Source organism: Prinia subflava, chromosome Z (assembly GCF_021018805.1).
Source record: "Prinia subflava isolate CZ2003 ecotype Zambia chromosome Z, Cam_Psub_1.2, whole genome shotgun sequence".
In the NCBI taxonomy this organism is placed as follows: Eukaryota; Metazoa; Chordata; class Aves; order Passeriformes; family Cisticolidae; genus Prinia; species Prinia subflava.
In genome coordinates, this window is record NC_086283.1 from 35,378,817 (window position 1) to 35,396,459 (window position 17,643).

The 17,643-nt window shown below is 36.7% G+C and overlaps 1 protein-coding gene across 4 annotated transcripts in view; it reads left to right on the forward strand.

The window, feature by feature from the left end:
* Nucleotides 1-17,643, forward strand: part of PCSK5 (proprotein convertase subtilisin/kexin type 5) — a 225,742-nt gene that overhangs the window by 1,987 nt on the left and 206,112 nt on the right. The window lies entirely within an intron of this gene.

The window sequence follows — 17,643 nt, forward strand, 5'->3', positions numbered from 1 at the left end:
GTCAATTAAGATAAATAATTTACATGAGAAAAGGAGGAAAATGTCACTCGGGTAGCACAAAACATGATATGTAAAGATGCAGTTGTTTAGAAAAACTGAGTACCAACTTTTCTCATGGAGCGCTCAGGCAGGCAGGCAGTACTACTTCCAGCTGGAGGGAGGCAGTAAAATTTGGGAGGAAGATAGCATGTCAAAATTGAAGTACTACTTTGGAACTACCATTTAGGAACCAAAATGTTTTGCATCGGCTTTCTTTTTAGTCTTGCACGTTTTATTGTTCAAGATGTTTGTATTCCTCTCTGGGCCCTTATAGTGCCAAAATAAGCAACAGTCAGTTGCAGGATGCACCTTGCCCCATTTTTTTTGTTTTGTCAGGCAGGCTGGTCAGCTCAGAGCCTCCCTTATTGTACTTGGCATATGTAAACCCCATCTTGAATTAAGGAAAGAGTGTAGTAAGCCTCTGTTGTTTCTTGTGTGTCAGTGAAAATGTCTATATACAACTATGAGATATCGATAATGGATAAGTTACAGATGAGAATGAGAGAAAATAGAGACTATAAGTAGTTGAAAATTGGAAAATTTATATATACCTTTATTAGGTATATAGATGAAAAAAGAGAAGACTGAGTGTCTAGGTAAAGATGGGTAAAGGCAGTAAGGTATTAACTTTTGGAGGAAGGGAATCAGAAACAGTTTGGACAGATGAGATGGACTTGCCCATAGCAAGCTGTTTTCATCTATCTGGAAAAGCAGGAAAATATTTGACACAAAACACGAAGTGCAAAAAGAAGATAAGAATGGGGCAATTAATCTGCTGATTATTATTAAGAGACAATTGCAAGCAATTAAAAGTGTATTTTGTATGAGATGTTGAAAAAACAAGAGACACCAATAAGCAGAATTTTCTTGCAGAGTTACACAATAGGCATAATATTTTTGATTACATTAAATTTATGAATTCACCTTTAAAAAGAAAGTGCAAAAAGCTAAATCAAATTTCCACTGCAGCTGGTCCAAATAACCAACTTACAAATTTTCCAGAAAAGTAAGCTCTTTAAAATATTCAAGATAAGAGCTATAAGAATGAAAGTCAGGTAGTTGCAAACCAGGAGAATTCTGACAACAGTAAATGGCATGGTTTGAGCTGAAGGGAACAGTGGAAAAAACAGATGCTGAAGGTCTTATTTCCACTGACCATTCTGTTAATTTTGTGTTTGTGGAAAAATGGCATTGCAAGGTACATTAAATTGATCAATGGAGACAAGATGGTAGACCCAGGAAGGCTCTGAATTGTAAATACTGGCCAAAATCCCTTCTTCCAGTTTGTGTTACTTAGTGCATTCCTGGTAATGGGAGGAATTTAACTTACTGGTTTTTGATGCTTGCGTGATTTGGGGAATATCCAGTTGATTCTTGAAATACCTCTTAAGTAATTTTCATTGCCATGGCAAACCTGCAAAGGCTTGACTGGACAAGTCAATCAGAAATAGATGGAAGAAGGGGCTGTTAAAAGAGGCCTTGAGAGACCTGCTGGTGAGCAATTGAGAACTCTTTCTCTCATAACTTCTGGTAAACTTTTATAGCTCTCAGACTTCTGTGGTCTTCGTGTCTTATTATAAAAACTCAAAACTTTTAGCTTCTCTCTTCATTGAAAAGAGGAATTTTCCATTAATTTTTAGGGAACACAGCACAACAGAGAAAGAATCCTCTTTATGTTTTTCCAGGCTATGTGTTCTGTTTCCTGTTTCCTACAATTTGCTCTGACATACTTCTTGTTTATCTTGTATTTCCTGTATTACTGATGAGAGGCATGTCTTCTGTGTTTCATTGGACTTTATATATCATAGACATATAATATCAGGACTTAAATGCATTGAGTTGACGTCTTTTCCCCTTTTCTAATGTAGGCTTTTCTTACTTAGCCTTGAGGTACAATTAGTAGTTTCTCTAGCAAGAAAAAGGGTTGCATTTTTCTTTTTGCATGGGTCTTCTAAGACAGTGGTCTGGACTTGCAAACCCTCTGGGACTATGACAAGATAGCATAACATAAAGCAGCCAGGAAGTTGTTCTAAGTTCTGTGTTGGATGGAGCAATTCGGAGTATAGTGCATCCCCCAGCACATCTTTGCTGGCTTGTTTTCTGTTTTGCAGTGGCTACACAAAACAGACCTTACCTTAGAGCAAAGTATCCGTCTCTGACATTCAGGAACATTCCTTTCACTGTTGGCAGCTGTCAAGGGTTAAGCGTATCGTCTGTGTAGCATTTTGTACAGTCAGTTTAAATGTTGTGACTATTTGTTGTCATCAGGTGCCACAAATTTCTTGTTCAGGCAGTGGATTTTCCTTAAAGGTTCAGGAGCATAGGAGAAACAAACAGTTGATAGCCCAAAGGTGATGGAAGAGATAAAGATATCTGTGGTTGCAACAAGGGAGAGAAACGCTGCAATAGTAAACTTCAGACCCTGCTCTTTCTTTTTTCTTTCTTAATTTTAGGGAAGAGCTGAGGATGGGTTAGCACTTCCCCATATCACATCTTTTTTCTCCTAATAATACTCTTCCAGGAATTTTACTTTTCTGATCTCTTTCAGAATTGAGTAACTTATTCCCTGCTCTTTGCAAGTGACACCCCACTCTATCCCTACAATTTTCCTCCTGCAAGGAGTAGACACTGTTAGCGAAAAGGCACCTAAGTGTGCTGAGTTTGAGCTGTGCATCAGGAGTCACAGTAAGATAAACAGATTTGGTTTTCTAAATAATGTAAATGCTGATATCACTTGCCAGTAAGTATTTTGTGGTGGGTTTGTTTGTTCTAATTGTATTGGTTTAAAGCCAGCAGATCACACAAAAATTTAGTAAATAATATTTCAAACCTGTTCATTTCAGCAGTTCATTTCAAAATTGACATTCCACTGATGTCACAGAGAAGATGTGTAGCAAGGTGAATTGATAGAAAGAATGGGAGGAATGGCTGTTTTTCATTTTCCAAATCTATTCCTGATGGAAGGCAGAAGTAAATTTTGCAAACTAAGTAGTTCAAATTGTAAGACAAGGAAGCAGTTAAGGAAAAAAGGAACTTTTTTCAAGATAAAAAGCCTAAACAAAGGTTGTTGTCTTCAGCAAAGGAAGGAGTTTGCTGCCAAAATCTCCACTACTTTACAAGGATGTCTCAAAAAAGCAAAATGATAGGCCTTTGTATAAAGAAGTTCAAGTAACTCATAATATAGATGGATAGTAGAAGAAACACACCTCTTTAAGAGCCTGTGTGCTCACAGCATTGAAACAGAGTATACCTTATTAAAATTTAATACCTGTAATAAGTTTAATGAGGTCCTGAGTATGAAGAACGCAAGTATCAGGACAATGGTATTAAAAGAATTAAAGCTAGGTGTTCTCTTAAGTTGTATGCATATGCAGATGTATAAAGTGGAGTTACACAAATACACCAAGGAAAACTGATTTTTCTCTTACACATAGAGGGGAAAAAAGTGTATTTAGGGGTGATAGAGAATAACCACCAGTAAACGAATATTTGGAAAATGTAAGTTCTGAAATAAAATTTTTGCAAATGCTCATAATGCCACAGAATCAGTACAACTGAACATATTAGAGGCTACAAAGGGTATACCATGGCTATTTCTTCATATTTACTAGTAGTTTTCTCATCTCTGCAGGCGATCTAGTAGAATTTGTATGCTGTTACAAAATGAGGGAAAATGATAATCTTGTTTAACAGTATAGTGGTCAAACTACAAATTTTGTGATGATTTTTTTAATTTAAGGCCCTTAGGCAAGCACAAGATAAATTATATTCTTAAGAATAACATTTAGTTGCAAGCCCAATTTACAACTGGCAGTGTTTGTGCAAACTGCTTCTTTCAGACAAAGAACAGAAGTTAATGAACTTAAGTTAAATTAAGAAGTTAACTTAACTAGGTTAAATGGAAGAACTGGAAGAAATCTGTAAAACATATTGAGTTAAATCCGCTGTGCATCTTACCTCTGGTATGTCAGCAGTCATGTCTGGCATGACAGCCTCTGACTGACAATGGCTAAAGCTGTAAAAGTGAAGGACAAGAGGGAAATCACCACAGATTGGTTTGTCCGTTGCAGTGACCTTAAGGAAAACCAGCTATGCCCACATTTCCTGGCAGATATATAAACTAGTTTTCAAAGTCTTCAGTAAGGAAGTTCCACAGTGTCAATGGAACTAGTGGTTTTAGTGGTTTCTTACATTCTTTGCCCTGGTGAAGTCGAAAATGTATTAGTCTTTCTGCAATTCAAAGCTTGTGTTTCTTTTTTTCTCTATGAATGTAAAGAGTAGCAACATCAGAAAAGTTGTAGCATTTCCCTTTGTGTTTTCCATCCACATTAATTTGTTTTACCTAAGTGAGGCTTTCACTGACCAGTCTTGCTGTTTTACTCTGGTCTTTCTAAAGGATCCTCATCTTGAGCAAGGAACTGCCAGACTATTACAGCTGAGTACAGCATAAGGATTCCTTCAGCTGTCCTCAGGAAAGCACTCCTATTTATGTAACCCATTATGGCATTTGTCTATCCTGTAGCCATATGACATTCTTGACAGAGTTCAGCCTGTGATCTGCTATGGTTCACAGACTGATTCTGCCAAATTCCTAGCCCAATGTTCTCCAGTCTGAATTTACTCAGTAGGTTGCTATTCATTAGGTGTATTATTTTGCTTATGCCTTTGCTGAATGTAAAGCATTCAGCAAAGTCCTGCCTTTCCAGACCATGTGTTCTGGTGCCAGTTTGTTTTGAATTCTGTTCCTGCCTCTCAACATACTAGTATATAATCTCTGAGTCTCTACGTATCTTATGTTTAGTAGGTGTCTTTTCTATGCCAGTATTCAGGTCACTAGTTGGAATATTGACTAAAACAATTTCAAGAGGAACTCTGGCAGGTAATTGTTTGCTGCCCTGCTGTAATAAATAGATAAATCAGTCTTGCTTACCAAGTTTTGACCTACTGTTCCATAATTTAATTCTGTGGCCTGGTTCGGGAATTTGGTACTATCACTCAAGCAGTACTTGAAGATAGATTATTTTTTTTTAAATTTACAAAGTACTCAAAAAACCATAAATAATATAACAAATATAAAAATCTGAAGAATATTGGATTGGACAGAATCATGAGTGATGTGTACCTTAAGATCTTCATAAGTGGATTTTTGACCTTAGTTTTAAACTAGTCTGAAATTACCCAGTTCTAAAAGTGATTTTTTTCCCCCCAACTTACAGACTAAATTTAGTCACAGTCAATGTTATGTATCTGCCCTTGTACCTAAATGGCTCATCTGTCTCTCCACAACATTTTCAGGGCCAGCCTTTATTTTGCTTCTGTAGCTTCTGGTTTCCTATTAGAAGATAGACTTCGACTCCTACAGTTATCATAGTTGCTGTGTTTCCATTGACATCTGTTTGCCTTCACCAGAAATTATGTCTTGATTGTATATAACTCCCCTTTCCTTTGTACATTGCCATAAATAGTGCTTATTGTCAGACAAGACATTTCCAGTGTCATATTTCCATGTTTTACAGCCATGTTCTATGGTTGACCAGTATATCTTCCTCTTCTCCTCCAAATAATAAATTGAAAAATCACCAGGTGGGGAAACACATGTCAACCATATCATGTCATACTCTTTGTCACCTGCCAAACACAGGAAACAATACGATCAAACAAAATCCTGCTTGCCAAAGATACATACCTTAAGACAGTAAGTGTTTATTTGGCAGCTCTGGGCCCAATTTGACTGATATTTGGAGAATGAAAAACTTTGGAATGAAACATTGGCAAGTCCAGCAGAGTATGAGAACTACAGAATGAAGTCCTGCCAGAACAGCTTGTTATGGACATTCTTGTGGATTACAAGATGTTGCAAAATGGAGGTGAGATTGTTAAAAGCATGTTAATCAAGCAAGATGGAATATACAGTTCTAAATGAATCAGGAAAGAAAAAATTATATGCACAGATTCTTTCAAATAGGAGGAACCTGATCTCAAGGGGGATGGCATACTTTTTAATAAGGGATAGCCATCAGCAAGGGCCCATATTTGCTGAGGTTAAATATTTTTTCCTCTTTGATTTTTCTTCTTAGGATGTTTCTGTGCCAGCAGGGAACAGGCATCACTTATGTTTGTGTTCTGGGACCAGATTGGTGTTAAGAGATGCTGCAAGTCACAGTTAAAACCTGTGCGATATATTTTATTCAAACTAGAACAAACCAAATGAGTTTTGTGTAAAAGTGCTTAGAAGCACTGAAGTGTTACAGAACAGTGCTGTGTGTCTGAAAGTCAAGCCTAGAATTGGATAATGTTTTAGAAATATATTGTTTAATCAGTGGTAGGTAGCATGTAGTGGCACTGAAATCAGCTTGAAAGTAAACTTTCTAACACAATTTGAAGTATTGGAATGCAGGCATTTTGTATTACAGACACCTTCATAGAGTTTTTCCTCTGATCCAGTGTGTGTTGTGAAACTTCACAACAAGGTATTTATTCCATCATGATCATACATATTCATTACAGTGTGCTTCCTAGCTAATACATAAACATCACTTCTCCTAGGCCTCCACCCCTTACGAGAAGTCCTTTAATGGTCCTTGAATATTATCTAAAGGGGTCTCTGGTGGTCATATTGTAAACCTTGCCTGGAACTTCTGAGAGGGCATGTGCACTTGTTTCTTGTTGCATAACTTTGTCACAAAACGTACTAGGCTCCTCATTATCTTTTTGTTCACTGGTTCTGGCTTTGTTTAGCATCCTATATGCTTACTTTTACATTCTTCTGTCTAATTTGCTCGTTAGTCTTTAAGCTATATTTTGCAACTTCAAGGGAACTGAAAATTTCCATTCTCTGTGTTGACTGTCAGTAGTTTCCCCTCTGGATAAACCGAGAGAATATTTCCTTTTCTTTTATGGAGCCTTTCTTTGCAGAACATGTTTGCCCAGTAACCTGATGTCTTAAAAACAGACAGGAAAACACAATACTGTGTTGCACTTTTAAATCCAGTAGTATGACATCTAGGGCATAGAGAAGTAGATCCTCTAACATTTTTGTTTGTCTGAGCAGCCCTTATTCAAATAGACCCAAAAGGATAGAAGGCCATTCTGAGTCTGATAGAAGATCTGTCTAGACACCACTATCGTAGACACAGGCAGTGGTTTTAAGTTACTGTCCTGGGCAAGATCTGATGCTTCTCCCTAACACTCCCTTCAGCTGTTTTTGGCTAAGGACCCTGCCTGAGCTGGATATAGTTTCTGCATACTTAGAAATTCTCAATGTTTGCTTTGTCCAGATTCTTGTTCAGTCTTTGAAATAAAACTAAACTTCTAGCAATATTCTGAGGCAAGTATTTTTAAAGTTTGCTACTACACTGAGTGAAGATGCACCTCTCTTTTGCTTGTTACTTACTAGCTTTGGTAGATGGCTACTGAAAGATGGTGAAAGATGATTTTTGTCCACTCTTATGCCATACATGACTTTTTAGATTTTGAATATTTTCCCCTAAATTATGTTGTATCTAGGCTGAAGGGTCTTAGTTTACTTTGTTGTTCCTCATACAACTTCTGTTGTACCATGTCTTTGTCCTTTCTCCTTTTCCTACTTGGAAACTTTTTCAGGTCTGTTATGTCCTCTTTGAATATAGGGGACTAGAGCTACACAGTACTTAGTGTGACATTATTCTCATAATGTCATGTACTCTGTTTTATTCTTCATATTATAATTAATATGTCTAGTCTAGTATGTCATTTACTGGGAAGACTCCTACTGAGCTGAATTCCCATGGATTAGTCTGCCCATAACCTTGAGATTGCCACTCTTTAATGGTACTATTAATGGCAGCTCTGAGCAGTGCATTTTAGTGTCACATTTGGTTTGTGCATAAGTTAATCTACTTTTGTCTGTATTGGATTTCACTTTATATTGTTGTCACTCAGTTTTGCAGTGTCCTTCTGCAGTTCATGCGCAGCTGTTGCAGTTTTTACATCTGTCATGGCTGACGTCTACATCTCATTGCTCACTCTTTTTCCCATGCTTATTTTTTATAAGGAAATAGTGTAGGTTCTAGAAGAGGTTTTACAGTGGAGCCCAACAGAACTCCATCTGGAATCTCCACTCACTGCAAGAAACTAATTGCTATTTAATAAAAAAAGTAACTAATTACTCCTAAGCTTTGCTTCCAATTTTTTTTTGGTTTTGAGTGCTTACTTCTGCGAAGACCTTTTGCAATGGATTCCTAAATTACTAAGACCTGTTGGTGAAAGACATTGTCGAAAGCCTTTTGAAAGTTCAACCACAATGTATCTGTTTACCCATCTCTATCTATATGCTTGGCCTCTTTTAAGAACAGTAATAAATTTGTAAGGTAGGATTTTCCTCTGTTTAACTATTTCCAAAGCAATGACTTTTTACACAAGTGTCCATTAATTATCTTATTTCTTAGTTTCTATTAATTTTTCTAGTGGTGACTTGTAGCACCATCTCACATCTCCTTTTAAAAGTTATCACATTTTTCATGCAGTTGTTCTGAAAAGCGAAAACTCTTTTTAAAACGAGGTTTTCAATTACTTTAATTTACTGAGTGTTTTTATTCAGTTATTCCACCCATATTCCTTCAACATTGTGAACTCCAGAATGTCAACTATGGTATCTCAAGTAACTGTTCTGAGCTGAACTGAGGCAAATAAATCAATCAAACACCAAACTTTGGAAAAAATCAGATGCTTTTGTGAGTGTGCTGCGCTCCAATGAGCCAAGCATAGATGAACAGCTTTAAGCTGGGCAAGTTCTCCTACCCCTCTTGGAAAATTAGTGTCCTTTCCTTCAGGACTAGGCTGCAGAGTAAGCTGTTTTCTTATGAGCAACCAAGCCTCATCTTGCACAACTGATAGTTTCACCAGTGTAGTGTAGAGTGAAACTAATGCCAATACCTACAGAGTGCTCTAGTAACTCAAATTAACTTCTTTCATTTTTAAAGTATTATACTCCATGAAGTATTCAGTAGCAGTTTATAAAAATCTCAGTAGTCTCTTAGTAAGGACATTGGAAATGTTTTTGCCTGTACCCCAGCTGTATCAGTAAGGCTGACAGACTACATGTATTCTGTCACCACCACACAGCACAAGCTCTAGCCCTAGCTAGCACGGCAGTATTAATTGTGATATTCTGTACAGTTTTCTTCCTGGCTCCTTTGTAAACAAAATATTTTGCTTTCTATGAATTAAAAGCACAACATTAGTAGGATTTTATTCATATCTAATTGAAGTAAAAGTTAACTCCCAGAGGATACACATATGACAATATCTGGAATTGCTTTGATACTTGACATGTGCTCATCACTGCATCACTGTCATTACTCTTTTCTGCATGTCTGATGAGGCTGAATGTTTGCTTCAGCTTGGAGTAGTTTAAATTTCCATTGTCAGTGAACAATACACCCCTACCCACAATGAGTTTTAGGTGAGTGCATGATCAGGGTGGCCAACTGACAAATCACAAAGCCATCATCTACAAAAACTGGTAGCTGAAATGAACAGATTTGCAGAGCTTTGTTTTCTATGAGAGTTACCTATTCCGGGACCCAAAAGGGCCCTGGACTGTGTTGGCATCAATAAATGATTCTACCATTGCAACAGACTGCTCTTTTTGAGGCTTTCTTGTACATAAATGCCATTCCAATTGTGTGAAATTTGAGTAAATTCCATTTCTTGCCTGGCAAATACAAATATTAATCTGACAAACATAACTGCACGGTAAGTAGTTCTAGCCATCACTGAAATTTGTATAGTTGTTCTGATGTTTCTTATCTTGTAGGACTCTGAAAGAATGTTTCAAAATAAAAATGAAAATCCATTTATAAAGAGGAATACGTAGTTTTGTCCAATGCACTGCTGTCATTCTACTTGACTATCTTTTCCCTATTTCAGTATTTTGGTATATTTGATATCAGTGCATTAAACAAATGTACAGTAGAAACTTTTGTCTTTTCTCCAAGACAAACCATTCTCTGGCATTCTCTTAACCCTGCGGTTGTGAGATTCTGCTCTCCAAATGATAAGATCACCAAGGAATTTTCTTGATATGTGCAAAATGGATGGGGACAGGGAGTTGTAACTTGTTTATCATTGATTATAGTAAATTCAGATGTTTTGTAATGAATTGAATATCAGATGTCTTTGACTTTTCTCGGTAGTCTGAAGTAATTTAGAAGCTTATGTTAGTTCTTAACTTAATGAGATTAACTACACTTAATCTAAAATGTAGGCCTTGCTGAAGTCTAGGTTAAAAAAGGATTAAGTGCTTCTTCCTTAAATTCTTATTGTAGTTACTATGAAACATAACAAAAGATTCCAGTGACTCCAGTGGAAGTTTATTTGAATCTTCTAGCACTTTGAAAAATTATTAGCAGGAGAGACCTGTGTATATCTGACTTAATGTCACTTTCTTGTGTCGCTTTTTTTGTGTGTTTATTATTGTTGTGATTACAAACAGCAGCTTTACCTGGAATATTGCAAGACTGAGCTAAACATATTCTATGCTAGAATAGAATCTCTTGGTGTGCCGTTATACTTATCAAATCCTGAGAATAAATGTTAGTTATGATTATGTAACCGTTTTATTTCTTACTATGTTTGAATGCTACATGATGCAAATATTTTTTTGGTCTCATTTGCTCACTTACTTGCTTTTTCTTTTAGTGTATCTTTAGATGTTGTTAAAGAGAATTTTATTGTTTTCATACTATTAAACTGTTACCTGAAGAGGTGTCCTCTAGTTGTTTTACCAAAGTCAACAGGGTTACATACGGAGACATAAATAGAGAATAGTGACAAACTTTACTTTTACACAAAAAAAGTATAAACTTTTGTACAGCTCTAACATTGACCAAGTAAAATAGATGAATATGTCAGTAACATGGTGTTCTGGACCAGTTGCATGCTTCTCTGTATTTGGTTAAACATGTTACACTGAGTGGAAGATATCAGATTTTGCTGGAGTACAAAGTTGAGGAAGTGTGATCTAGGTTAACTGCATAAGAGGTTGGATTTAGTGCCTACACACCCTGCATAGATGAACTTAACTCAGTCTCAGATATTCCCATGAGTCACTTCTTTATAACTCCTTGATAAATTATATCGGTAATGGTAGAGGAAATTGCTTAAATCAAGTCTCATGAGAAAGTCAGTTAAATGAAAACATTGTACTTCCTATGACCAGTAAGAGCTGAATTCAGATTTGTAAGACAAAGTACAGCATGAAAAGGTTTATTGCTGGCAATATAAATGTTCGCTGTAAACAGTATGACTAGTGTAAGTCACCACATTAGTCATTTCGAATGGTATAAATTCCCTTGCTATTAATGTGCTTAGGAGTTTTATATTGATGTTTAAATAACTGGATACAGATATAACAGTATTCCTACTGTTGTAGAAGAGCTACTGTGTTCTTAAATCTTTTACTCATACAAGTAACCCCATTAGATTTGGCTGCTCTTGATTTATGCCTCTGAAATTCATTAGTTTCAGCAGTTATTTCTGACTTGCACTTTTGTAAGTGAGAAGGTACTTGCTCCCATGGGACTGGGTAGATGTTTACAAGTTTCAGTACAAGGATAATGCTTATTAAATATTTCAGAATCAGGATTTAAAAGGAAATGAATATGTGCATTGTTTATCATGACACTTTTCTTGCAGCAGTTTGTTAAAAAATAAAACCTCTTAGCTAACCTTTGTACTGTTCACATGAATGAAGTAGCCTGGTCAGAACTTTGTCAAGCCTTGTTCTTATGCTTTATTATAATTACATATATGACAGCACAAGTGAAGAAACATTACAAAGAAACAACCTGGCGTAGCTAATAATGCATGGTATATGGCAGTTCTGTTTGCTACTTCAACAAACATTCATGACGCTGCATGAGTATGCATCCTCATTTTACATTTGTTTTGTGACACAACATGAAATAGGAAGTAAAAAAAATTGAGCCAAAGCTCATTTCATTTGATGGAATATATCATTTAGACATTTTAAATTACAGATTATTGAGTTAGGAAAGGGAAAAAAGTTTGAGAAAGCAGTGGCAGTTAAATCAACTCCTCAAAATTAAAGGTTAAAGGTATTGGTTTCCTTTTTGATAGCTTCATCAAAATGATGACTGTGGTACTGAAGCCAACCATTACCGTTTCTTTGCAGCCGCATAACAGTTTCTTTGCAGATGAAAAATATGTTATGGCTTGAAATTGAAAATGCATGATAACTGCATTAAAGTAACTTTAAGTACTGCAGAGGTTACTTTTGTTCTGCATAATATAAATACACTTTGTTACACTCATTCTTACTTGCAGAAACAAGGTGGTGACTCACTGAGCTTCACAAAAAGGGGTATAAACTACCAGTTTATGTTGTGCTTCTTTTTTTGTATTGAAAAGAAATGATAGAAAAAATGCATGAAAATGAAGGAAATAATTAATTTCCTTTTGAGCATTTTCATTAAAAATGCAATGTTGCCCAGGAGCTGCAAGCCCATGGTAACAGGTTTGCTGTGTAGTATTGCATTCCTTTATTTGACAGGGACATGAGCTTTCCAGTTGCTGCAGTGCTCACAAGGTAAAGGTCACAGTTGCAGTTGTTAATGCTTGTAATTACTGTACTTGAATTTTAACATTTCACATGACAAATGTGGAAATGGCTTTCTTCACCATCTCCTCCCAAATGTTTTAGGCTAATATATCTGTTGGAGTCTACACTTCATATAAACCTCTCTACCACTGCCTGTCCAATAATTAGGGGCCTGTGCTCATTCATTTTTAGCTATTTTTTAACATTTTTCTAATAGTCACAACCTGTTTATCAGTCCTAGAGAAGAGGTGGATGAAACCCTTGCTGATCTTCAAAGAAATTTTTCAAGTACTGTAGTGACTTTTTTTCAATTTAATGCTTGATCAGTCAGCACAGTGTCCAGGTACCTTCAGCTTCTCACTTTTATTCATTCTTAACATCACTGAGGGCATATTTGTATGCGCTCATCCACAGGGAAGTGGTACTGTATAGCAAGTGTTCAAAGGGTGCTAATACACAGCACAGCTCAGATATTGTCCTCCCGTAAAGACTGATGCATGTTCTTCTCAGAGGTGCAGCTGCAACAGAGAAGGGTCGGGGTCAAGCTCAAGCCCTGCTTCTGTCATAACTTTTGCAAGGAATATGTATTTACTGGGGTCTCCTGTTACCTGTGGCATGTAAGACTCATCCATGTAAGACTCAATTATCATTTTCATATGGTCTTTGTTCAGACAGATTTTCCTTGGCTTTATTTACCTGGTGGGTATCTTTGGGATTTCTCTTTTTATGATTTGTATTCAGTATTCCTTTTTCACTTTTAGGAGTAGCACCATTTTTAATTAAATACGATCAAAGTATATTTTTATTTAAAAAAAACAACAGTTAACCTCTGCCACTTTTCAGAACTCAATAAGGCAGAGAGTTCATAATTTCAGTAATAACAGGATTTACACAAACATATAATCTAAAAAAAGATGCTACAGTTCTGTTTGGAAAGATTGTTCCTCCTGTATAGTAGTGTAGATTCAATTAATAAATCTTAGTATGATCTAGCATGTATTAGAATTAAGGCTATGATACAGTTTGAATGGATTCTTTATAATACTCAATTTAATCTTACCTGCTGATTTGTACTAAAACTAGTTTATAATAGAAACTTTTTAGGTTTTTTAATGATGTAAAACACTTTATTTTGCTATTTGGTTGTTAGGCTTTTTTCTCTTTATTTTTCAAAGTAATTCCATGTGTTAAAGAAGGTTACCAAGAGAGCACCAAAGTACTGTAATTTCAAAAAGTAGAGTTTCATTTGACAATATTTGTTTTAAAATACAACTGTATAAAGAAACTTCTATGCAGAAAGTGTGATGTAGGAAGCTTTTTTGAATTCACCTCAACTTTTTAAAGTTATGGATCAGTTAGGAGTCTCAGAGGAAATATAATTCAGCTTATGTTGCTAACTGCATTTTATAATATATTTTCAGTAGAGCATTTCTCTATATAGGAAAGTAGAACCTGGATTTTTAAAAGTAGCTTAGAATAAATCTAACTAGGAATTTAGAATTCCACATTTAAATATAGCTTCAAGTTTTCATTAAATTATATTTTAGAACTGAGACTATAAATATGCATGAGTTATATTCTGTAATGCAATAGAAAGCCTGGAAAAGTATAGCTATGAGAAAAACTACTTTTATAGAGGCAATCCAAAATCAAATATAGCAACTGTCTTGGTCTGACACAATATAAAGAGGTGGGCACTCTGAAATGAGTAACATCTGCCTTGATTCCCGCCAGTGCCTTTCCACCAGTAAGGAACAAAATATGAGTAGATACAAGTGAAAAAGTAACAGACAAGGGAAAAAAGAGTAAGTAACTGCTAGAATGCAAACTGCTAAATCTCGCAGCCCCCAAGGAGCAAAGAGAGACGCCAATGCTGGAAATGCCCTTTTTGCAACACATTGCCAGCAAGAGATGGCCACATGGCTGGAGGACAAGGGGAAGATGATCAGGTCATACCTTCCCTTCCAAGGTGGCACCCTCCAGACAAGTGCATCTTTCCCTCTGGACTGGGAAGCCAACAGACTTGAACTGGCTTGACCAGCACCTGCAGAACTTGACCAAAGACAGTTCAAAACTGCCAAATGCGGCCTCTTCGAGATACGCAAAACCAAAAATTAAAAGAGAATCCGAAAAGGGAAGACAAAACATTTGCCTGAGCAAAAACCAAACAGCCCATGAGGCAAATACCATGCAGCAAAGAACCGGAAGCTGCCAATGAGAGAAGATTTTAAAAATGCCCATGACAGCATTCCCAGACACACACAGAGCATACCTGCCTGTAGGTTCTTACAGTAACAATTTTTTGGCACAAATAGATATTGAATACAATAACATAACTGTAAAAAATCTCTAATTTGATACAGAATTAGAATGATACCAAAAATTATAATTGGCATCAGAATATCCACGTCTTTTAATCCTGCTAACAAAAGCACATGAAAATTAAAAGGCTAGTGTTTGTTTTTCAGTTGAAAGAATTAATGTGTTACTTTATTTTTAAAGAAAATACAGCAGCATGTAAGCAAGAGCAGTGACAATATCTTAAAGAACATAAAGCCGAGTTGCTTTATTTTAGTGGCTGTTATTAATTTTTGACATTAGCTATTTAAAAAGCCAAACTAGCTCAAGACAAGTGCCCAGACAAAATTTCTCCATTCAGATAACTGAAACATAAATGAAAAATACAAAAAAAGGCTAGAATGGTCTATTTTAATTCAGTAAGGTGATATGCTTTCCTGACTATTAAAATGGACAAGAAGGAATGCCAGTGGTTAAATGGTAAAATGTTACATTCCCACGATATTGAAGAGATGCAGTGTGATTTACTTCTGTGGAACTGTTATGTTTCTACTGGAATAGCCATGTGATTTTTTTTTTTTTACTTCTCTCCTTGTTTTGCAGTTTTCTTCATTTTTCATATTCAGGTGGTTCAGAAAGGAATCTTAATTTTTCCAGCTGAACTATCCTGTCCTCCAGACTGAAGGTTCGGTAAACTGGGCAAGAACTCCTGCTTACGGTATAGGCTTTTTTCTAGAAGACTCAAAAAATTCTTCAGGAAGAAGGGGTGTATATAAGACCAAGGCCAACTTGTTCACTATTCAGGAGTGTCACTATTCAGGAGCAACAACACTTTGAAGACATCAGTTCCATTTAAAACAAACATGAATAAAAAGGAATATGGGAGGAGCAGATATGAACTGGCAAGTTAGGCTGTTCCCACCTTTAGAACAAGGTTTCTACCTCTATCATATGGAGATATCTCCAGAGTATGGGCAGCTGAATTTCTGTTAGTGAAACAATAAAAAAACCTTTCAAATTGATCTTATGTTTGGGAGAGACAGAAGCCTCATCTCAGTCTGGAGCTCTGCCGCTGTCCCTACAGTGATTGGTCCACCAGCCTCAGTATGCTGGAGACCTGTCAGTGCTAACCCTACGGTGGGGTTTTAGAGAAGAGAGCTGGAGGCTGAGAAAGTGTGGTCACTACTGTAGTATCTTATAGTGAAAAAAATCCACCCCAGAACCCCGCAGAACTCCACTAGGCAGTTTTGTTTCTTGCAATACAAGTTTAGGTTCCAGGTCTGGAATGAACATGACCTTTCCAGACATGGGTGCTTTAATTTGGGTGGATCAGTGAACAGCTAACAGCTTCTGCAGAGCTTTCTTGCCCCTAAACACTGAAGCAGAACCCTGGTTTTAAGATACTTAACACTTGTTTGTCTGGCGTGACTCAAGAAGGAAAGGGAGTTTTCTGTAGTATCACTGTACCTGTTTACACCCGTGGATAGCAACCAGCCAACAGGGGTCCAAATTAAGGGCTATGGGCTCACCTTGTGAGATTTCAAATTTATGTTTGAAGTGCACTTTGCACTGGTCTTGTTAAGCCTCATGAGATTCTTATGGGATCACTTTTCAAGCTTGTCTTGGTCCCTTTTAATGGTATCCCATTCATTTGCTGTGTTGGCTGCATTGCTCAGCTTGGTGTCTTCCAGGCCATTCTGTGATTCTGTGATTCTGTGTGTGCTGGTTTTAGCAACCAACAGGGAACTAAACTCCAAATAAGCCACTCTCTTTCTCCCACCTGTTCTGATAATGGAGGGACAATAAGGAGAGATTATGTGATGAAAGTAACAATTTACTAAAATCACAATAACCACAGCAGTATCAATAGTAAAAAGTATACAAATAGAAGGTGCCTTACCCACAAAAGAACATTCACTACCAGGAACAAGGAAAAATGCTTCTCAAAGATAGCACCAGTTGTGGTCTTCAAACAAAGGCAATAAGGTGAGGAGAGCTTCCACAGCATCGTGTTCTCTCCTACCCTCCCACCCAACCCAAAAAGAGTGGAAAGAAGAAACAAAACAAAACCTGGAAGCTAGTTCATCTTAAAAAAGGAATTGTGCAGCTGTGGGCTAAGCTCAGTCCTCTGCACTTGCTTGAACTGACACCTCCAGCTCTGTGCTGCTTGGAGCTGTCCACTTCAACTCTGCAACTCCCATAGTAGCCCTCCGGAGGAAAAATGAGAGGAAAGAAAAAAAATGGTGGGCAGCAGAAGGGACCAAGTCCACCATGGTTTAAGGGCACGGTCCACTCTGCTTTTGTGACCAAAGCAAGAGGGGTGAATTCCCAGTTTCTGGCCCTGGCTTTTTCCTGTCAAAGCTAGCCCCCTCTGGAATGATGTGGATGGTATCGAATAAACAATGCTAAAAATTCCACCCCTTTTTCTCTTTAACTGGGACACTATGAAAATATTTAAGATATTGTCATGTTAAACAGAGTACACCAGAAATGATATTTCAGAGAGAAATAAAAATACTTCAATCTGAAAAAATGTAAAAGTTTGAAATAGAGTTGAAGTGATTTTGTTAAAATTAGATGATAATAGTAAATGTAATAAACTTCATCTCTCTGTTTTTGATATTTTCTTCTTCCAAAGACTTTAAAACTTTTGGAAATTTTTTGCAGTTCAGAAAAATGGGAAGGGTCATACCTTTACTTCCATG